This window comes from Teleopsis dalmanni, chromosome 2, assembly GCF_002237135.1.
Source record: "Teleopsis dalmanni isolate 2A chromosome 2, ASM223713v2, whole genome shotgun sequence".
Classification (NCBI taxonomy): Eukaryota; Metazoa; Arthropoda; class Insecta; order Diptera; family Diopsidae; genus Teleopsis; species Teleopsis dalmanni.
Window position 1 is genome coordinate 131,987,250 of NC_051847.1, and position 25,320 is coordinate 132,012,569.

Genomic DNA, 25,320 nt, shown 5'->3' on the forward strand with positions numbered 1-25,320 from the left:
CTGTGTCTTCGAAAGATTAAAATTAATCATTTTATCAACGATATGACATGAATCAGAACTACCAAGTAGTGGTAATAAACCAGCTGCACGGAACACGTAAGTTAGTAATATTCATATTTTCTTTCAATTAATTAATTTCAATTCCATTAATGTTGTTGATACAGTACTACTTTAAATAGAAATACTTATTTAATATGGCTGTAATTGTCAAATATCTCCTATGACGCACCCTTCTTCTGCTTTAATTGTTTAATCAAGAATTGAATGTTATACAATCACATGAATTACAATATATTAGAAATAATGTTTTTGAAAACATTTGTGCCCTTCATTTACTATGAATACCGCAGTATAACCCCATATCAAACACTAGAAATATATATTGTAAAAGTCAAAAAAATGTTACGTTAATACTATCCAGCATCTGATAATTGTTGCTTTACAACATTTGACGGACCGTGTTAAACAGTCCGTCAATTTTTTTGACAGCGGTATAGCTTGAACTATATTGAGTCGAAATTAGGTTACCAAAATCAAGATGCTCTAGAGCGCGAGCAGGTAAAGTCTGTAGCCGTGTTTGTTGTTTAACTCATAACATCTCTTATTCATACACAAATTATGAATAAGAATTACAAATTAAAATAATAAAATTAACTGCTAGAGGCTTCAAATTAAACTTTAATTTTTCAAATAACACGTTCGGTTCTCAGTTACCACTGTTTTGCAATATAAGATAGAAATATATGCTTTTATCCAAACAATTCCTTTACATATGGAAACCGTTTCAAAAGGATATGTTTATGTTTCAAAAAAGACATCTTAAGACACATATTTAACTCTGCTTAAGTAACAGTATTATTACATAGCGAGTTTATAGATCAATATTTAAAATACAGAAAGCTTTCTTTGAGTCCAATACATCCCAATTGGAGATTGACTTTATAAAACTATAAAGCACATAATTTGTTTATAAATTGACATATTACTGACTACTATTAGCTCCATGTCAAAGAGACCATCTTCAAACTGCATGTGTCAAAATTTCATATCAATCTAATGTTTAGTTTAGTTGAAGAGTTGCTACGATTTTTTGTCACCAGCTGGTGTTGGTACATGGGTAACAACTTTAATCTAAATAGACAAGTGTTTTAAAGATAACATTCCAGGCTACATTTTTTTGTGAAAGCAGTTGTTTAATTAGTCGCTAGTGTAAAGAATTATATTGATTTAAAAATTAATAGAATATCTTAAGAAATATGCTATATAATGCTTTATTACTATAAACAAGGTGAAACTACGGCATATTTTAGCTAATTTCATTTCGGAAATTTCGATAGCAAAGATGCTTCTTCACTTTGGTAGGCCATTTGGTGAAGAAAGTAGATAAAAAAATTTTGTACAAAAATGTACCAAAAACACCGCGAATACTTCTAAAAATTATCTAAGAAATGAAGTTCGTATCGTTCTCAATTGCGTACTTTAAAGAAATCATATAAATTCTAGTGTTTAGTAGACCATATTATTATATCATATTATATATATTATACCATATTATACTATTAAAGGAGCATTCAATTTAATCAGCATTGGAGTGCTATAGCCACACTACATATAATAGAAACCATAACTACGTCTATCAAGAATACCAAGAATATGAAGAGAATCAAATTTCTCAACTATTTTTAATGAAAATAAGAGATATTAGAAGATAATTCTTTGATATTTTAAATTTGATAATAAAGCGGCTTTAGTTGCTTTCATACCATCAACAGAAAAACTAGGTCACTTAAGTTTCTAATTATCTTGTGCTATAAGAAATATCATCTTAAATCAGTATGAAAATTAAACATACATGAAGATACAAATTATGTAACTGTAAATTGATATATGTCAAAAAATAAAAACAACATTCTCACAAAAAGCAAATACTTGGAACTTGCTAACATATCAATCTCGCAATTTAAACATATCTGATACGAGTATTTGGAACAAATATTATTTTTAGATCTTATTTTCCAAAGCCATTTAACACATTTGAGCTGAACATTGTTTAGATAAGAAATTGTGGTATTTACTGTAGAATTCAATGAACTTTGCAACAAATCATAAATTCAATATTTGAAGACCATTGTAAATGCGCTGACCGTACTGGTACTTGCACATGTGATTTGGACAGCAAAAATTATAAAGGCGCTAATTTAAAGCACAAATATACACTCAGAAAAACAACAACTTAAATATACTAGTACGTCGGCGTTAATGAAACGAAAAATATATATTAATAAAAAAAATTTATATAGAAGAATATGTTTTGTACTCGTATATATAACACACAAATATATAATATTGTACATAATAATAATAAGAATATTTACTGCATCAATTTTTACAATCAGTTTGGTTGCTATAATTTATAACAGTTTATCTGCTTAAGCAGCAACAATTGCTACGATATTGCAATTTTTCTTTCAATAACTCAGTTTTTATTTCTTTCATTTTTTTTTATTTTTTTTTTTTTGTTTGGTTAATGAGACTATTTTGCAACATGTCGTTTTGATTTGTGCAACATTTTACGTTTTCAATGTCGTTTATTGGCACAACATTTCCATCGCTGCTGGTGTTACAGTTAGTGCAACAGGAGCAACAATCTTACCATGACATTAATATTCGTACAACCACAATGGAGTGTACACCAGTAAGTTGCAACAACTGGTAAATGGTAAATGGCAACTGACAACTGGCAACTGGCAACCGGCTATCAGTAAGCAGCAACCAACAACCAACAACTTAGCAACGACCAGGCATGCGTGAACGCAATTCATTGAATTTTTAGGGCAAATGACCCAGTGAATGTTGCAGCTTTGAGTTTTTGATTTTTTTGTAAAGCTGCTGTATCGCATAATAAGCAACATAAGCATTCATGTGCAACATATTTTACTTCATTTTATGAACATAACACATATTTACATATTACTCTTTCGACATGAGCATCATTAAGAAAAGCAGTGTTAAATCATTTACATATGCATGTAAGTAAATTTGTAGCACTGACGTCTTCAACGTCAAGTTAATGACAAAGAAAATTATTTAAAATTCTTAAGAAGCCAAAAAATTAACATTTAAATTTATTTTCAATTTTCTCTTGAGAAGAATCAGTTTTTCTTCAGATGTGTTCTTATGTAAATTTTCAAGTACATACAACCACATGTGGATCCACATGGAACATGTGAAGGAATAACATTCTGTAGATGAAAGTAGCGTCAAGCATATTAAAAGTGGATTAACACGTGTAAAATTGGGTTAAGTGCAAGTTAAATGCGGGTTAAGTGGAGAACTGAGGTTTCCAACACCAGTTTTTCTGGATTATTTCAAATTCAAGATTTTTTAACCACAAATACGTTTTTTTAATTTAAAGTTTTTAATTTAATAATTATTATTTGATTTACATCTTTTTTGGAGGCAAATAAAAAATGCAAATAAATATTTAAGGTTTATAAATGTACATATATAAATTATTTATAATATTTATAAATACTTACTTATTTAATTTTTAAAATAGCTTCAACTTAAAACAAAATTCCCAACAATATTTACTAAAGTAATTAAGACACCTATTAAAAATATTGGCATTGCAAATTGAAGTTACTTAACAGATATTTGTATATTTCAATAAAACAAATTATAGTTAAAAAAATAAGATGATAAAAGTTGCAGTTAACTATACTAAAAACATGATATATACCTAAATGTAGCTGCATTTGTTATACAAAATAAAATAAATTCCTTTTATTTTCTATATTATTTTAAAACAGTGGATTGCATGTTATTGATATAGACCAAAATCTATACCAATACATAAGAAAACATAATACCAACTACAGTTCTACAATCAAATTTTATATTAGTCCCAAACAAATATTTGAACATAATAAAATACTTGACTCGACTCTACTTTAAAAACTGTGATGCTCGCTCTTTGTTTTAAAAACATAGTTAGTGATCGCTATAGAGCATGAGTAATATCATCGATACGTATTGTCTAAAATACCATTAATAGTGGTTTTGAAAACTAGTTCTGTGCATTCGCACACGAGCATTGCTTGAATGAATGAGGCTACATGATCGATAAGTAAATAAGATCCAAATTTTGTTAAGAATTGTTATTGCCAATTATTTTAGATTTACATTTACTCCATCAATTTATTCCTTATCATACCGATTCTTTTTCCACGTCTCAATAAGCTTTTCGAATTTTTTGACAGATATGAGATAATTATTCTGAATGTTGCACTTAAATATTCTATATGACCAGCAAAGAATTACATTAATTAAAAAATAATATTGAGGAATAATTCACTGCCATTTATCCGTTTATTGTATTCTAATACTGTGTTTCATTCTAGGATTGCGTTGTGAAACGAAAAAAAAAGCATAAGCCATTTTATTAAAGTTTCAATGCCTCACAAACTTACTTTCAGTTTGTAAACTTTATCAAAGTGTTCATCATCTATTTACAGCTTAAATATACCAGAAATTTCCATAAAACCAACAAGTCAAAATCTGCTGCACTTTGTTCTGGTATTACAATTATAATGTGTCTTGCTCTATTCTGATGTTTCATTAACTCTGTTTGACGTTAGCCAAATTTTGTTATTTTATAAATGTTCATTACGTTGTTCATCAATTTCATTTTTACTTATACATGCCTTTTCTCTAGTGACATCTGAACAATAAAAATTTTTTTCATAATTATAAAACATAATATAAAAAATAATAATTTTTATAATAATACAAAAAATTTTCTTTATAATTATAAATTATATATTATAATTATATGAGAAAAACAACAATTTTTTTCTAATTAGGATTGGCTACCTATTCTTATAACTATCATAGAATTTAATTTTCTGCTTCTTTTTGTTTTTTTATTTAGATTTTTCGGTTCCTATAATATTTCTTCAAATACATATTATCAAAGTAGAGAGTATTGTTTCCGAGTACATAAACCACAAACAATTATACAACATCCTATTGATATACACTATATATCCATAAATTGATAAATATTTTGAGACTATAAATCATATGTAAAATAGAAATTAATACAAATTTCTGTACAGTGATTAAAATAAATAATTTATGGAGTTTCGTAATGTTACTAAAAATATCAGATTAGTACTTGAGTTAGTTAAATTTGCAAACACAATTAAAAGTTTTAATTGCAGTAATTATTAAAATGTTCGATATAATTATAAGTAATGTTTTTCAATTAAATAAATTGCAATATTAAGTAATTATATTCATTATTTTGCATGCGAAATCATGTAAATAATTATTTCAAGGCCGTTAACATAGCTGCGTAAATATTTAGCGGATAATACCAGTTCGGAACCAAAAGTCAGTGACTTTTTGCATTTCCCGCTTACAATAAAGAATAAAGATAAAAATTATAAAATAAATAATAAAAAAGATACAATGAGAAATCTATTAAAAACAAGAAAAACAGTTTGATTTGACTTGACTGAATTTCAATACCCTCTACACTATACAAAATATTAAAAGGCATTATAAATAAATTATATTATAATTATTTTTAATTTAAAAATTGCGTATACAGAGGTGGTTTTAACTACGTAATTTTTTCTTCACTTGTATTTTATTTCTTTAGTGCAATAAGTTAGCACTTTTTAATAATGAATTAGCATTTCAGCTTTTGCTAATTTGAATGCATATCTTATCTAATAGACAGTATAAAGGTTTTTTGATCACTTTATAATAAGCTGAAATAATTAAAGACTACTCGACTTATAGAAAGGCAGACAGATAAGTAAATATTGTTAAATCAATTGATATAGATTTATTACACAATAATACATATAATATTTATATAGTCTCCGTTGCCTTCTTCAGTGCGTTACCTTCAATTTGACAAATATTATATACCGTTTGTTCATACTTAAGTAGTAATATAAAATAATATTATAAAGTGCATCTCTTCATTTATTCTAAAAACAAAAGTAAGTCAATTTTCTAAATAAATTCCTTTGCATCAAGTGTTCATAGATAAATGAGAACTGCCCCAAATTCTTTGTTAAATTGTTTAAACTCGCTCTACATTTTCTATTAAAGTATATAAATTAAATCATTTTTCACTCGCTGTGTTTAATTAAATCAAATTAATTTTAAGTTTCTTTCAAAATGCACAATTCATCAGAGTTAGAACACAAATGAATTTTCTATTGAATATTTATTTTTATTCACGTTAAATTGAAAATATATACAATGAACTTTTGTCAATATATATGCAATGAATTTGTATGTACATAAAAGAGCGGAAATTCAATGAATTAACTTGGAATTAAATAATGAAATTGTTAAATGTTTATTATTTAATTTTTTTTTTTTGTTTTGACAACTTGTATCTAATTTTTCCAACAAAAAATAGTTTACTGTCTCGCTCTGTTGCTTATACTAAATATGGAATACTAAAGAAAAAATACTAAATAAATAAAAAAACAACTAACTTAAAAATTATATAATTTATTAAATTTTTACATTTTGATATTTGATAATAAACGTAGATGTATTTTTTGTTAGTCGTCACACATGAGAAATTAATTAAACAATTAGAAGGCATTTCAAGTGATTCAACATAAACATAATTATTTATAATACACTTGATCAACAAATAGTGTATTATAATTAATTTTCCGTTGTACAATAATTAAATTATTTTTTATTCACATAAAAAAGACATGATTTATTGTTTAAAGTGCAGCTCTATAAGATTAAATAAAATTGCCCTTACAATGTCAGTATTTATGTCAAGTTCATCGGTAGACACACTACATTTAATATGTAATTTTCACAAATAAAATTAATTGTATATGCTTATTATTGTTTTTTATATGCGTAAATATTTGTATATTTTTTGAAGAATATACACACAATAAATATTAACAATATAAAACTTTGAACTTACTTTCAATTAATCACAAATATTTGCACAGTCAATACGAGTTCTCGTCATACACACCTGGAAGAGCAAAAAAAAAAAATTTATATAAAACTCGTACTAATTAAACATTTATTTATCAATTTAAACAATATATTTTTATATTTACATATATGAAATTTTTATTAAATTATTTTGTTTCTTATTTTGTTTTTATTTTAATGCAAAAGTGTGTTAACCCAGTTCTATCAATATTCATGACAGATCGTACCAATATTGCTGTATAATTAATTTAAAACTCTCAGTATTAATGCTACTGGTTTAATTAAAACTTTTGTAGGGAAAGGGGAACCAGAAGTGAGAAAATAAGCAATTGTAGTTAAAAAATCATTACGTATCTCAACAATTAATTATATAAAAGTATGTGGATATAACTACAAACGTGCAAAATAGCACCTTCCGACCACTAATTAATATACGAGGGTGCAATTATAGATAATAACAGAAACAATAGCGCACAGAAGTTTAACTTATCAAACTTTTTAATATTAAAAACGTTTATGCAAGTATTTTACAGATATGTTTTTCTATGTTAGTGCTGTTAATTGGCACTTTGGCTATTTCTTATTTTTCTATTAGTTTTCATTGTTATTATCAATTGTTTATTGTTTTTTTTTAAGGAATATATTTATAATATACTAATTAAAAGAGCACTGACTTTAGTTGTTACCGCGTTTGTTCTACGTTTTTAATGCTGTTCTGTAATATTTAACTTTATTTTTTTATTTTAATGTACATACTTAAACAAAACTCAGCACCAACTTTTTATTGCTAGTACACTTAGAAAAATAATTCTGTGATTTAGATTTCAACTAAATCACAGGTCAAAATATTTTTAATCGACACATTATGCTGGTTCAACCATACCACATGTTGGTTTTTATTTCTTGTTTATCGAACAAACTAATCAGATCAATTAAATTTGTTTGTGGTTTGAGCATATTTTTCTGAATTTATAGTTAATATAGAACTGTTGTTCATTCCAATGTATATACTAGAATTAAGTTTAGCACTAACTTAGACTGGTTTCTTTCTTCATTTTTAGTGCTGTCAGCGTTAAAGTTAAATGTAGCTTAATGTATTTTGCAAAGTTTTCATAAGCACAGTCACTAACAAAGAAGGGGTTAACTAATTTGATTAACATAAAATTTTCTTGATATTTAACAGGAACATATTACACGACCCTCGTATAGCAGTAGCTCAGAAAAAAAAATTAACAAATAAAAATCGAATGTGGCACATTAGAAGTGCTACAGGCACTCAATCACCATCACACGTATGTGCTCAAACTCATCGGAAAAGCCCAAACTACTAACCAGAAATGAAGGTGCTTCCACTTAACACCAAACAAAAAGTACCACCACTTACGGGATGGTACATTTCCTTCGAGTTGAATTTCTAATGTACAACGCGTTCCGAATGAAAATCAATTAACAAAGTTGCTATTGCTGATGCAGGTGATGGTTGCTACTATTGTTGCTGTTGCTGTTGTTGTTGCTATTACGTACAGAATTTTATGCAACAATAGTTTTTCTAGCAACAGAGAAACTATTCAAGCAATATATAAACAAAAAGCAACAAATGCAACATAACTGCAATAGAACAACAACAACAACAACAACAACAACATCTGAGTGCAATAGGTTGCAAAAAGTTTGAAATTAAAAACGGAAAGAGCACGAAGTACGGAATATGGAATACGGAAAACGGAAAAGGTTGGTTGTAACGGATATGAATCTCACGTTGAGTTTAGAAATTTTACGCATTTAGTGGAAAAAAATAGTTAGTAAGTACACACAACAGAAATAATATTTGAGCAACAAAATTAAGAAAGACTGCGACTGCGACTGTGGCTACTGCTGTTGCTGTTGCTGATGCATGTACAGAAAAAAAGTAGCAATAACAACATGCAGTGAAAGGGCATATAAAGGCACATGTTACTTGCACGAGACGACTTCGCCAAAAATTAAAACGCGTAGCTACTAACAAATGGTAACGAATGCAGTTGATTCCATTTTCAAACTTTTGCCACATCGAGGCAATGAAAGCGATAAGAACACTTAAGCCAACATCATCACGTTTGGTACAAATTCGTAATGAACCAAAAAAAAGAAGCAGTTACGAAATTTAATAAAAACAATGCAGCAACTGTTGTAGAGAAAGGTGTTTTCAATGATTAGCAAAAGACTTATTTGTGTGTTTAAAGTTTTGGAGTGCAAAACAGCTTTTAATAGCTTTTAAACAATATTACTCCTTACAATATTAGTTTTAAGCGAAAGTTAGAGATGTATAAAAATTCAGAATTGTAAAATAATCTATTTCATGGTACCAAGGTAGAACTTTAGTGCTTATAGCTAACTACAATCTAACAGATGATAGCAGCCTTTCTAACAAATATCAGAAACTTTTCTGTCTGATTTCCTAACATCAGGGAGGAATAACAGCTCCCAACCCCGTATTCTGCTACCAATTTAGATCAAAGCAGAAAAGTCACAAAGAACATAACTAGAAGTCGTATTTTCTTTTAAAGATTTTCAAAAAAACTCACATTTTGGTCAGTGGAGACAGACCCATCCTTTTGAGGTACGAACATATAAAAATTACCTGTTAGGTAACTTGCTAACAAAATTAGTTCTGTCTTACTTTGGAGGGCATTTCTTTGAACCAGCGGTTATATCGAACCACGAGCACCTGGTCTGGTTTATCTCTAAAAAGTTGATAAGAAATAACATTACATAAAAGATTTAATGTATATAAATGTAAAATGTATAATAACATTTAAATTTTAATACTACATCCCATACATTTTTATGCAAAATGGAAAGAGACCAACGGATAATTACCAATTTGTTTTAAAGACCAGAGACTAGAGATTAGTAAGAAAATGGGTACAAGTGAAATGAGAGTAAAATATAAAGAGTTACATATTCTCCATCTATTTAATAAGCCACCAATTAACTAGCGTTCTAAGCTAAACTCAAAAAAACAAGCTCTAACCACATACTACATAAATTGGCCTGATTTAGTTAAAATCTGGTTAAATCAACTAAATAATTTTTCTGAGTGTAAAAATTAATATGGACATGAATATATATAAAATCATCGACGACAATAAGGAGCTGAATTTTCTTCTTCTATTGTATAAGTAACTAAATAACTATAGTATAGCCTGCATTGTAATCTAAGTTCAATGCATGTAAACTTCTAAATTCGAGAAAAGGATAAAGAAATGCATATTCTTCTGCTTAATTAGCAATCGAGTAACTAGAATATGTGCAATAAATAACATATATATTGAAACCACAGACCAGATATCCAAAATAACTAATATTTGAAACAGATTATTGAATTACAAAACTCTAATCATATATCCACCGTTACAAAACTTTGCTTATTGAACAAAAACATAAAAGTAGCGCTCATTTATGGAAATGAAGCAAAGTGCATATTTTCAAAAACCAGTATCTACACTAAATCTAGTAGTGGATTGTATCTCTAAATTTGGTGGCTTCAGAGAATATTCAATAGCAATCTGTTGATTCGAAGTAATCATATTTAGGTAGCAGAAGATATTGCAATACGTAAATGGAATTTAACTCACTAACTTTCAGAAGATCGAACTACATTATTGCCGGATATGTTTTGTGGTGGAATCTACAAAATTCTCGTCACTTTGGTGCACCAACCATAACTAAGAAGAAAGAGTTGATAAATTCAGAATATTCATGAAACGACATTATTCCAACTCTTAGAATTAAGACAGATTTAAATTGATAACACAGGTTCAATGCTCCACCTAGAGGGACAGAAATCTATCATCATCATCACCAATAATACAAAACGCTATAATTTTTCATACATAACTAACATATTAACATTTTATTAGAACATTGTTCATTTAGTGTTGTTACTTTTGCTTCATAATTTAGTTCTTAAACTATTGCAATAATTAAAGTTCAATTTGCTGCTAATTTGATTTGAATTGCTTTTAGCACAATCATTCGAAAGCAAAACCAAGCATTAATGTTATAAAATCAATGAAGATCATGTCAAAAACATCAGAACTAGCAATGCTTACAGCACTAAAAGTGGCAGCAACAGCGACAGCGTTAGCAACAACGGCAACAGCAAAAACAATAGCAACAAAAACTTTTCATTCTCTAACAAAGCTGCATAACGCATCTAATAAACCATGAGAAAAAAAACTTAAGCAAAAAAGTATGTAAGAGAAGTGCACTTGAAAAAAAATCTCGCGCGGCACATTAACAACACTTGAGGGCATCAGCAAAACGACAATTGCAGCGGTAGTAAGCAAAAGTAAAAGCAGCAGCAAAAATTTCTGCTATTTGAAATCACATCATCAGCTAAGTCAGCGATGCTGCTGCTACTGCTGCCGTTGTTGCTGCTCCTGCTGGTGGTACCACTACTGGTGTTGCCTTTGTTGAAAAATAGAAAACTGTCGCTTGTAAAAAACAATGAATGATTATGCCTGCAGCAGTTGCATCAGCAAAGCATCGCATTAGCAGCATCAATAGTTGAAATAACTACAAAAACAAACAGCATAAAAAATAACAACGGCTGTTTCAGCAGCGCCACCAACAACAACAAAAACTATAACAAGTGGCTTTTATTACATTCATCATCAGCGATAAGCTTTACAAAATCTAGTGTTGCTAGTTTTAAGAGGACTTTATTGACAGCAGAAGGATTTAAACATTTTTTGTTGCTTCATTTTGTCGTTTTAGTCGTTAGAGCACTTCTGACTTATTGGCAGCTTAAGTCGAAGTATAACGCTACAGTCGGTCTTTTAAACATAGAGATGAGTACGCGATTTTTCTAAGTTCATGTGTAACTTTGAATATTGTATTTAAGTGTATAATTTTAATACCACATTTTAACGCATATTAGAGTATTGTAAAAAATGAAAGGGAGGAAATTAAATAAAAATTGTCAACATTTTTTTATATCGTCCACATATGACATAATATGTTTTTGATTAACATTTGAAGGCAAATCTTTTTACTATAGATATGTGTTGTCATCTTTTTCTTGTTTTACGTTATTTACGTATATACTATTTTTAAATCTGTATCGTAACTATACAGATAGTGTGAGACCTACAAAAGTAACTAGTAAAACATCGACATATTATTTTTTTGAAACATAAGATGTAGTTTAATTCTGAATCCCTTAGACATTCAATACTATTAAGTATTAAGATTGTGAAAATATGTTTCAAATTTTTAGTAAATGCAAAATGAAGGATTAATATCCTGGTTGTTGCCAGGATGAAAAGTTGTATACCAAATGGAAAGCAATTCTCATTTCACGGATTTTAATAGTGGATGAAATAATAGATATGGACTTTACGCATTTTATATAAGAACTTTAAAGTTATTAAACTATATTAGTACTTTAAAGTTATTTTACTATGAAAAAAAAAATACTTAAAAATGTTTTTTAAATTATTTTGTTTCGATCATTATACGAGTATATGTTATATATAACAATTTAATTACAAATGAAAAATTATCCAAGTTTTAAAATTAAAGATACCACAAAAGAAATTACATCAATCGATAAACGCTAAATAACCTGTTATTAATTATCAATAATTATTTCACGTCGATAAAATAAATTTGTACGTTTTTTTAACATATTTTTCTATATATTCCAATATTTAAATATGGATTACTTTGTATTCGAATTTAAATTTTATTATGCATTAAAATTGTACATATTCATTATTAATACGAGTATAAATATTAAATATAAAAAAATATTGATCATATATACTTAATTTGTTATTACAAATATATCAAAAAGAAATCCTACTCTACGCATATAACTTGGAACTAAAGTGTAAAACACGTTATCTGACCTATGGTGACAGCATAGCTCTTCGAAAAACTCTTTCATTTTACTATAATTTTATAATTATTTCGCTATTTGTATGCAATTTATATTTCATAATAATTAATTTTAAAATTATTATAATATAAAAGGTATAATGAATTAATATATTTTTATAATTTTCATGTAATTATTTTTTAAAAATTTTAAATATCATATCATTTTATTTTATTATTTTTTTATTTACAATATATTTTTTTTTTTAGTATACAAATTCATAAATTTTTAATTAAATTTTAATAATTTAATAAATTGGCAAAACCCGAGTTCGATTCCTGGTATTTGCAGTCTCAAAAAATAATTATTTACGAATAATTAAATACAAGAATTATTTCCAAGATCACTGATGATGGTTATTTGGCAATACTCGAAACAGTTGTAATGTCAGCCAAAAATTCAATTAATTAAAATAATATAAGAACTAATTTTTTTCACATTTTTTACTATAGTTAAATTGTTTCTTTACTCTTATATAATGTATTTTTTTAAAATAATTTTTATCAAATCTTAAAATTATTGCACTATGAAAGATACAATTATTTAATGTAATTTTTTAATCTTCATCATAATTAAAAACTATTATACGTTATACATATAATTATATTTTCAAAATTTTATATACCACATACCTTCATTTAATTTTTATTTTATTTACAATATTCTTTCTTTTAATATAAAAATTCATCTATTTTTTATTAAAATTTTAATAATTGTTTTTAAACTATTTTGATTTTATTTTAATATTTATTTTAATATTTATTTTTTAATTATAAAAAAATTTTTTTTTTAATATTTATTTTAACATTTATTTTAATATTTATTTTAAAATTTATTTTATTATACAATTTGGAATTATTTTTAAATGAAATTAAAAGACACTGAAACAATAACAAGTACTTATAAGATAAATATTTACAATTACACTTCATTGCAAAGAGAATAAGAATAACTTTATTCAAAGTAATAAAACGACAGACGTACTATCAGTCTCATATGACGAAAAATTATACCCAAAATGTAGGGTGTATAAATATCAGCAGTTTTCAACATTGAAATAAACCTTAAGCCAAGGAAAGGTTGTTGGTGTAAAAAATATGTGCACAAGTGCACAAAGATTAAAAATTGCTGAACACAGATTGCAAAAAATGGTAAGAAAAATTGTAGTAAAAATGAGCGACATGCAAAAAAAAATTAAATCAATTCTATTTTAAAACGTTATTATCACAGATAGAATGTCGTAATAATTTTTAAGAGCTGAGACATGATAATATTCATAGTTAGCACCCACATAGTACCGCACAATTAGTAACAAATTTATATACAAAAATATGCCCCAGCTCAGCATTTTGTAGAAGAAAGTAAAATTGTCCTATTTTATAGCTAAAGGTGAATAAGAAACAAAAAAATACGTATACATATCTATGTACGTACATATAAAATTGTTATAGAAATACCATAATAAATTCGGAATATGTACGATATGTGTACGACGAGGGTCCTAAAACTTCTATTTAAGCAATTTTATGATTTTGCACCATAAAACAAAACCAACGTGCAACATTTTCACAACAAAAATTAGTGCCATTCCGCTCTTTGCACAGCAGCTATAATAAGCAGTAGCATCTATAAAGTACAATTCATAATAAAGGTAATAAAACCCTGGTACAGCAAGAAGAAAAAACAATAAACTTTAAAATTGTTGTCATCATACGCAGGATGCGGAAATGTTGTAGCGAGAATTGCACGCATCCGTTTCATTAAACAGGAAACGAAAATTTTACGACACATAAATAGTAAACGCGCAATTAGAGTTAAAAAAGGACAACCGAGGGCAGCAGAGTGGTTGCCACACCCATAAACTGAACCATAAAATATTTATTAAGTAATTACCACTTTCAATGCAAATCATTCAGCTTTTATAGTAAAGTTCTAAACATTGATTAAAGTTGGAATTTTAAGGAAATTTTATTTTAATAAGGATCTTTTTAGGAATCTAGAGTATTTCACAAACGTCCGTATTTTTTTAAAAAAAATTTTATAGCGTAAAATTCCTTTTATTATAGGTCGACAAACTTTATCGAAGAAAAAACCTAGGAGGGTATTAAGTAGCTGACTCGAGTATTACACAAATTGTACTTGGGCTGTTGGGCAGAAAAAAAAAAATTTAGAAGGCGGTTATGTCCCACCCTCAATATAAACGCTGAACCGATAGAGTGCGACACAATAGCGGGAAGCTGTGAAAACTTGCAGAACAATGCATTTTTTCCATAATATTGACAAGAGATAGGTATTTTATTTTTATTCGATTTTTGAAATTGAAAACAATTTTTTATATTATAGATATATACTAATTTCAGATTCTACGCTATCATGATACAAAGAGATCGTGATAATTTAATTACATGATATGAAACGTTCACAATTGTCAATAATTGTTAGAAGGAATTTGACGTGTTAAACCAAGGATCACACTTCCAGATTCAGCATTTGCAATATAAAAATTGCTAGATTAGGAAGCATATAAATTCTGATAATAAAGAAATGCATATCCGGTTATTTACTAATGCTGAATTGAAGTACTCTAAAGCGCTTTTAAACACAACAATTACTAAAATTGCAAAAAAATACTAGATAATAGATTGATAATTACCTGGCTTCACAACAGGTGGCAACGCCAAAACAAAATCAATTATATTTTGTATATCTAGTAAGTTTTAAGTGACAGCTTTGAAAGTTTCGACTTCGTCAGAAGTTTGATTAGCTTTTTCCAAATAATTGAAATAATGCACCTTGGTGATTTTTTTTAAAATGGAAAAAATTGAATATCGTTCATTCTATATTCATTGTTTATATATTTTTAAACTTTATTTATTACTTTTAATTATTTCTGATGAAATATTTCTGATGAATATTTCTGATGATTTTTTTAAAATCGAAAAAAATTGATATCGTTCATTCTATATTCATTGTTTGTATATTTTTAAACTTTATTTATTACTTTTAATTATTTCTGATGAAATATTTCTGATGAATATTTCTGATGATTTTTTTAAAATGGAAAAAATTGAATATCGTTCATTCTATATTCATTGTTTGTATATTTTTAAACTTTATTTATTACTTTTAATTATTTCTTATGGCAAAAAACCTTTCAAAGTTCCCAACTTGAGAGGAATATATTAAAACACTTAAATTAGAATGAGCTTATAAACTACAGCTATATTTGGAAACACAAGTTTAACATAAACTTTATTATTATTATAATCGCATACTTTAAACTATAAAATCATTCCTGTCCATTTTTGAAAAGTTTAATCTATTAGACACATCCATTAATAAGAATTACTTTCTTAACACTAAAATATTACTCTTTTTTTTTCAATATAATTACTTTTTTATCTCAGCACTTGATGAAACCTAGCACCTTTAGCTTAATTGCGTCAGTTGTTTAATTAATTAATAATGAACACAATCCTGTCAACAGCATTATAATGCAACTTATAAATATCCTTGGGTAATAATTTACTTTGCTAAGTGTAGAAAGATCCTTCTCTGTTGTCAACAAACTCGTCAATTAACCTTTGGGTTAATTAAAATGTGTTGATATTATGAAGTGCATGCTAGCACACAACTTCAAAATGGAGTATCAACAAAATGTCAGCAAGTAAACTCTTCGGTTGTTGAGGCTTCACAATAAAAATGAAACATGACACATTATTTAAACGAAAACGATACTTAAGGTTGTAACACGGATAGAATTATTAGCATGACGATAAAAAATGTAATATTATGTGATATAAAATTCAAACAAAATGTAAGTATCATTAATCAAACGTCCAGACTGAGAAGGCAAAATAAAAACCAACAATAATGCACAAAAGGAGCGAAAGTAAAATTTTGTAGATGTTAAGGTAAATGTAGTCGCATTCTCGGTTGAATGAACTTCTTACCAGAGCAGTTGGTGTTACAAAAACAAAACTAATAAATCCAAACGAAAACAGCTATTTCACGTATGTGAAGGCAAATAGACAGACAGTAGACCAGCAGCAGCTAACAGGAGTTGCATAACAAAACGCGTACTCATGCCGTATACGCATTTACACACTATGAAGTGATGTACTTTTAGGCGACAAGAACTGATGACAAAAAACATGAATCTTCTGAGCAAACCAGTGAACGCCTCACAAAAAAGCAGAAACAAAGTAAAAATAATATATAAAACAAGCAAGGATACTAGACCACACTAGCAGGCTTGAGTCGGTCCATAAGCAAGGTATGAAGAAAGCTTAGTAAGTAAAGAACATTAGTACAACTAAACAATAGCAGGTTAACCTAAAAAAAACACAAACATATAAAGGACCACTTTATCAAAGTAAGGTTATAACAAGTGTGTGACGTTAGGAAAATAAGTAAATGCTCTTAGGGAAAAACTGTTTATTATAAAGGAAGCAGGAATAATTTCACTGCTTGCAGTAGTAAATCAGTGAGATACAAAAATTTCTGTGGAATAAATTCGCATGCATGCCTTCGTGTATTTACTTATTCATACAAAAATCGTGCGTGCATGAGTGGCCTACACAATGAGTGGAGTTTACTGTTGGACATCAGGAAAAAAGGACAATTAGCCTCAAAGTTAGGTTAGCATGCCCCTCCCTCAATACAGCTTACATACATATATGCATTTTTAGTACTTGCAGTCGTGTGGAAGTACACACATGTCGTCGTGGACATGTGGAAGACATGCGACAAATTATGGAAGCAATTAAGCAAAATTGTATGAAAAATGTTGAGCTTGTGGTATTATTATATGCCAAAAAATCTTAGAGGAAACAGATTATGTTATTTTTATAAAAAAAAAATAAATTATATTGGAAATAAAAAATTCTAGCAACATAGACTATAAAACTATAGGACAAAAAGTTTCTAAAAATTGCTAAATCCTCACTTATAATAGCTATTATAAAATCTAAAATTAGTTTATAAACTATATTTACTGATGGAACATATTACATACATTTATAAGTAATAAAATAGTCAAAACAGTAAGTATGTAAATATCCAACAAAAATGTTGAATTTGTTAAACAAATCAGACCTTAGACTGACTTCAATAGTCTTACACAGAAAATAAATTACATAAAAATTAAACAAAAAATTAATAATTCATTGATTAATTATAATTTGTAAAAATGGAATAATTATTTCTAATTTCATTTTTAATACGACCCAAACGTAAATGTGTTAATATACTGTCTTTATAAAAATTTTAAAAAAATGTTTTATATTTTTATATAAAATATATATATATTTTATATATATTTATATACATTTTAAAAAAAATATATATTTTATATATTTAAAATTTATTATTAATTATTTAACATTGATTTATTCATCTATACATTTATTTATTTATTTAAGCTTTATTTATTTAAGTTATGTAAGCTATAATTTTAAAACTAATTAAATTTTATTTGCCACAGCTGTGTTAATGGAGCAATAGTTTCAATTGTCAGTAAATAATTATTGTTTTATAAATAATTATAATATTAGAACATACATCTTATCGGCTTTCCACATATTGTATTAAAATTCAATTTTTAACTTGCATGCGAAAGAGATTAGCAACTGTTTTTGATTTCACCATAATAAAACTTTTTTGGAAGGCTTATGTGCCAGAATAGCTAAAATCTAACAAACGGTCTTACCGTCGATCTTACGTAAGACTTCTAACGATCTTTGCTAAAATTGCCCAGTATATGTGTATTATCAATAGATGTTTCAATAAAAAAAAAAATATTAAAACGAAAATGGTTCTATCGACGTCTCGGACGATATTATAGAAAAATTAAACAGCATTGGAAGTTTTTAAAACAACGTTCTTCGTTACATCTATGGTTCTAACGAGCTACACGAGTATTTTAAAGACTATGATATAGTTCAACGAATTAACATCCATCGACTTCGCTAGCTTGGTCATATCATGAATATAGATGAAAATGTTTCAGCAAAAAAGGTGGTTGAAACAGTTGTTAAAGCAAGAAGTCGTAGAGTTGTATTAGGTACCCGATGGAGTGATCAAGCTAAGGATGCACTAGCGTTCTTGATATACAAAACTGGAAAGGGCCGGTTTAACAACCCTGGCAATAGATTGTTATGGCGATTTAAGTAAATAAGTGAGTAATAGTAAAAAATAGAAGGCTTAAATTATAATGTAAATATGAAATTAGCATATTAATCCAGAATAATAAAAAATAATTATAAAATATTACTTAAAAATTAAATTACTTAAAAAATCTAAGAACATGTTCCTAACATCATCTAACTACTTAACTCTTTTTAGCTTTCTATGCTGCCTCAATTAACTTTAGAACAATCTACTAAAGTTTTGCTTTGTGTGAGTACAAACTTTTGCCTTATTTCTCAAAATAAATGACATAATTCACTTTAGAGATGTAAATTTTTTAAGGTGTTAAAAATTTAAATTATCCACTTGCCTGTAAAGGACACAAATTAGTTCATGCTGTACTACAAGTGGGAATTCTTTTTTCTTTCTTCTTCCGCACAGTTTACAAGCGTTTAATTTCTTAATAGCCTCAAAGCTTTTAAACACTAATAAAATGTCTTTGCTAGCATCGCATACCTACCACAACGAACACCAACTGCCATAGCTGCACAGAGCATGATCAACAAAAACAAAATAGAAGCTTAATTACATCCGTTTCTGTCTTCTTTGCTTCCTGTTTCCACTTTCATTAGTTGATATTTTTAAACAGCATTCATGCGTCTATTCTCTAGCCCTCGCACTTGCTGTGTAGGTGTGCATGCGTGTCGTCATGTGAAGACACCAAACACACTGGCACTCGCAGACAAAATCCATACATATCAAAAGCAGCACAATTGCAGTCCTTTAACTTTCTCCTTTCTTTTTGCAATGGCTTTAATTGTCAACGGCACCAACGATTCTCCCAATAAGAAATAATGTCCACTTGTCTACTCATTCATTCATTTCATTTGCTACACTTTTTGCAGTTGAAGTGAGTTGAAAGCTTTGTGCTGCAATTCCGATGATATTCGAGTAAAAGGAAGCAGCACTCACACACCCACCACATTGAAGCTCACACACAAGCAATTGCAATTAATTTGTGTTTGTGTTGAAATCGCAAGTTTTTTGCACTCTAATTTCATTTTCAGTGCGCAACTGAAGCGCTTCTTTGCCTGCTATAATTTGCCTGATCCCAGACTAGTTACCATTATTCTTACTTTTTTCTGCTTTTTTCCTTTTTTCCTTTTTGAGATACCCACAAAATATAGGTTGCGTATGCAAGTATATGTCCACATCCTTTCAGTCAATTTTTTGTGTGGCTATGTTAGGGAATACAATGTTGACAATAAAATTAATTATTTCTTTAGAGGCTGTCTTATTACATTATAATTGTGTGGTTGTCAACATGTGACAAAGACAAGTTGTTGTTCGTGTTTGTTGGAGATGTTGGCTACGAGGAAAGTGGCAAAAGTAATGCGGAGTACGAATTTCAAGTAGGGAAATGAAGAAAAAATTAGGGAAAGAAAAATAAAATTACAAAAATTGGTCGTAAGTTAAACAGAACTGAGACACAAAAATGGGGTAATTGATGTGGCGGTAAATTTTCTAGGTTTTCACTTGAGACTACAAATAAAAAGGTTTAAGTTATGACCTCTGTACAAATAATTGCTATTATTCATTTAAGTCTGAGAAGAAAAAGGTTGTTTAATAAATTGTTTTCGGCGCAAAGTTTTTACTCTAAGAGCATACGTTGTTCCTCTCAAATTGAATTTACTGATCCCTGGTGAGCAATTTTGACAAGTATAAGGTTTATCATGCTTAAAAATCCTATAATGATGAAAAGCAGTATATTATAAGTTTAGCAAATAAAAAACAAAAATAAAGTATTAAAAAAAACAAACAAGAAAACAAATGTTAGTAAAAATTATACAACAAAAAATGTAAAAAGTTCTCCAAAATTTAAAATATGATTTTTACAAACGATATAGGCAAAAATCTATGAAATACATAATGATTAAATATTTGTTTTTTATGAGAGTATTTGTAATATTTTATTCACTTTTCCAAACTACCGCAATATGCAATATCCTATAAATTTTATTCTAAAATTATCGTTTTAAAAACATTATTTCCAAAAAAAAAACAAAAAAAAGCCTATAAGAATGTGCGATAATAAATTCTCCAATCATACCAACAAAGGTTAATTTGGGGCTGCTAAGCCCAAATCTGCAATACGTTTCTTTTGAAAACGAAAATTAAGAATTTAAAGGGTTAATAAAAACTTTTCATTTTAAAAGATATACGAAAATCGTTTCTGGAATAATGAACTGGCTATGATTAATATTTTTGTTTTATATATTTTATATATATATTTTATATATATAGAGAGATTTTCAAATATAACTTAAAACGGTTTCATTTCTAAAGGTTTTTTAAAGAAAATTCGTTTTTGAGTGGGAAAGAAGCAAATTTAAAAAAGGATGTCCATGGAAACATGTCAAACGATAGAAATTTGAAGAAAAATATGTAAACCAAAAATGGTCATCTATTTATTCGTAGCAAGTTTACTAAAAGCATGAAATTCTTATCTCTAAAATATAAAACTTTTATTAACCTTTTAAAACCTCAATTTTTGAATTTTAAACTGTTATTGCCAGTGACCTAAATGTTTAGAAAAAAATCAGGCTGTAACTTAAACTAGACGCGTTGAAAAATTAACAATATAATAATTAAAGACTTCATTCTCTGGAACAGTGTAATCATTTGAGTTGTCAAAGAGAGCCCTTTGATACAATGCACCAACTGCTACCCCCATCCTTTCGCTTCGTATGTGATGAGGTGGCGGGGATATAGTGCTAATCAAGCAATACGTAAACCCTCATCCTACTCATCGTACAATAAAAACAGTCTCTTACATGAATATGGCCAAATTTGTAATATATAATAAACAAGGTCAACGAATTAATGCATTTTAATAATGCATTTTAATAAATATAATAAATATTGAACACATTTGCCGTAGCCAAGTCATGAAATCAATCGAATTATGTAGAATATTTTATTTAATGTACAGGCTAAAAATAATTCTATTAGAAAAAATTATATAAAAGTTATATAAAAGTTATATAAAAATTATATAAAAATTAATTAAAGTAAGTTTAAGGTTCAAAAGCTTCATTTGTAAAGTGCCTAATAAGTAGGATAATATTAAGATGTGTGAATATTAAGATGTTTCTAATACTATATATAAACGCTTTAGTAGCTGACATGATGTTCGTATATAATTGTAATTATATATATTTAAATGGAGCTGATATTTTAAAATTCTTAACTTTTATGTTACTTTCCTACAAACACAAAAAATATTAACATTCGTTATATCATCTCTCTCACAAAAATGTATGACTCTATGGTTTTAAAGGTTGCTTATCATAAAATGTGCTATCGTCTCAACAATTTCAGTATATCCAAGTTAACAGAATTTCGATACTATCTGGAAGCAGATAGAACTTCTTTCTAGAAGTATTTTGGGGTAAGAACTCCTCAGAACTCAAAGTAGTGTATTCGAGCCTTCATTTATAAATAGAAAAGTCTTCTGTTTAATTGAAGACAGTTATAACACCTAATATCTTATGATCATTGTACTTTGCTACAAATGTGAGCCAATGTCCTTATAATTTATCTATATATTTAATCACAATGGTAGGGTATAAAATTTCTTTACTCATAGTAGCACAAATCTATTGTGTTCACATCCTTAGCGGAACACCATTTCCACCTACATTTAATTTTAATAAACTGTCCTCTAACTGAACATTATTTTAAGGAAAAATATCAATTTTGTTTATCAAATTTATAGTGCCCAACCAAGTTATTTTTACATATCTATGGGTCAAATACTTCTATTCTATTAATTTACCAAATGTTAAATGTCCGTACATTTTCTGAGTAAAAAAACAGAAATCTACAAATAAAAATAAATCCGGCCACAGCACACACATTTAGTAGGCCTTTTTATTTTCATTCAAGGAAAGCCAAAGTTATTAAGTCGAGTATATTTACGGAACATTTGCTTCCAACTTTGTTTATGGCTTTTATAGTGTGTTTTTTCTATTTTTTATGAGGTTAGAAAAACAACATTGCAAGTTTTCCTTTTGATAACATTAAATTGCGTAGAAAATTCTAGTCTTGTACTAATGCTTCAATGTTTTGGCTAAAAGTGATTTCATGCTGATTTACCGTGAAGTTTAACGTGCTCATTCCTATGAGACTACATATCATCACTATACATTGCGTGATTATCAGTTTGTATTTCATTAATTTAGATAAGTGAGAAGATATAAATTCGTAGTGTTAATAAAATTTAGGCTTAAACTCAATTCATTGCTCGGAGGGAGACAAATTGGAAACAGCAATCGTTTTAAGTTTAAACAAACTATAATCAAGTTCAATGCTATATTTTTTTTTACTTATTCTTATCTTGAAATAACTGAAGCGAATAGATTAAAGTGTGTTTTTTTTATTGACACACAAAATTTAAGTAAATAAAATAATATGTGATAAGAATAATTTCATTTCGTTTTGTAATTGAATAACAAAATAAAATTTCTGACTTATGCCAAATGTTAACAAAGAAGAAATCATTATATAGAAAAATACAACATTTAAATCATAAAGTTATTCGCGCAATATAAGTAAAATCACACGATATAGAAAAAAACCTTAACATCACTTACGAAAGTGGTTAAATCAGATAGTATTTAATTTAAAGATACCGAACCAAAGAATTAAAAACAATTAATTAGGAGAATATTTAGTTTTACGAATGAACTTACGTCTTTTTTATCTTTGTCTTTTAATATGGAATTTTAATAAAATAAATTTAATTGAGTATTTCGTATTTAATTTATTGCTATCATATACTATTAAAATGTTTTAATTACAACGACTATAGCCTATAGTCAAAATATCGTTAATAATAAAAAATATATTTAAAACTAATTTAAAAAGTTGTATATTATTTAACATTAACTTGTACAAAAATATAAAAATAAAATTTGTTGATTAAAAAAATAAATTAGAAATAATTGAAGAAAAAAATTCTCCGTATCATGAAATCAAGTAATTAAATTCGATATTAAAAATATTCTCAATACAAAGCGAATTTTCTTACTTGAAGATATTTATACGTTTTAGAACGCTCATATTAGAATTTAGTTTTAATTCATACCCAATAAAATCTTTGAAATCATTTAAAGTAATTGATTTTTAATTAATTACTAAAGTAAAATATAAATGCTAACTGAGACCACCACGACACAAAGCTATAAAAATGCGAGCTAGCTCTACATGAAAAGTTCAAAGAATAAAAAAGGAACAGAAAATTATATGAAATAATTAAAAAAATGTTTAGTATTGATAAACACCAGTTAAAGTACTAGCTAAATGCACTAAAAACGAAAAATGCAATAAAATAATATTTTTAATATTAAAAGAACGTCCAATAAATGCAGTCGTTCGTAACGTTCGTGGTTTTTCTTTTACATTTGTTGTACTAAAGAATCATCGAATGCATTTATTTCATTTAACAAAGATAAAATGAGTATACGAGAATATATTCTAGTAATATACAGTTCTACCTATTACATTTAAAAATATATTATATATTTCACATCCGGCTACACGTCACATTTTTGTTAAAATTAAAATTGAATATCAGGATCAGGATACCTATTGTAAGTACATATACATTATCTAAATAATTTATAAGTTACCTACTTATTGTATTAAAAATGTGCACACCCTTCTTCTGTAATAATTTATAATGTACTCCCAAATACAATAATTCTATTAACTATTGCCCGAGAGAAGGAGAAAACTTCTTTATGTAACATTACCAAGTTCAAGGATTCTTTTATAAAGAAAGTATATGTATATATTTATATATTAGATAAATTTCCTTGAATACACATATCTATTCTCATAAAATGAAATTAACATATATAATTAATCAATCTACTGCTTATACAATTAACTTAATTTTTAATGTTCTTGTTGAACATCTTATTAATCTTTAAGTAAAATATAAAGATTTTATATGCGCTTTGAAAATAAAATTAAATTAAACTAAAATGTAGAACTTAATTAAAAAAATTTTGTTTGAATTCAAATCCAAAATAGAATGAAAAATAATATAATACGTTTAAATTTGAGTTTATATAAAAAAAAAAAGGAAAAAAAAACTTATAACAAAAGCAACTTTTAAACTTTTTATCACTAACGTGCAATATAAGTTTCGAAAAAAAAAATAAAAGAATAAAACCAAAAAATACTGAAGTTTAGTTAAA

General features: G+C 27.3%; 1 protein-coding gene across 1 annotated transcript in view; it reads right to left on the reverse strand.

Moving 5' to 3' along the window:
- LOC119675721 (furin-like protease 1) overlaps window positions 1–25,320 on the reverse strand; it is a 173,547-nt gene that overhangs the window by 143,632 nt on the left and 4,595 nt on the right. Inside the window, exon 2 of the mRNA XM_038086928.1 lies at window positions 6,983–7,036. The gene's annotated coding sequence lies outside the window, so the exon portion shown is untranslated. The remainder of the gene's footprint in view (window positions 1–6,982; window positions 7,037–25,320) is intronic.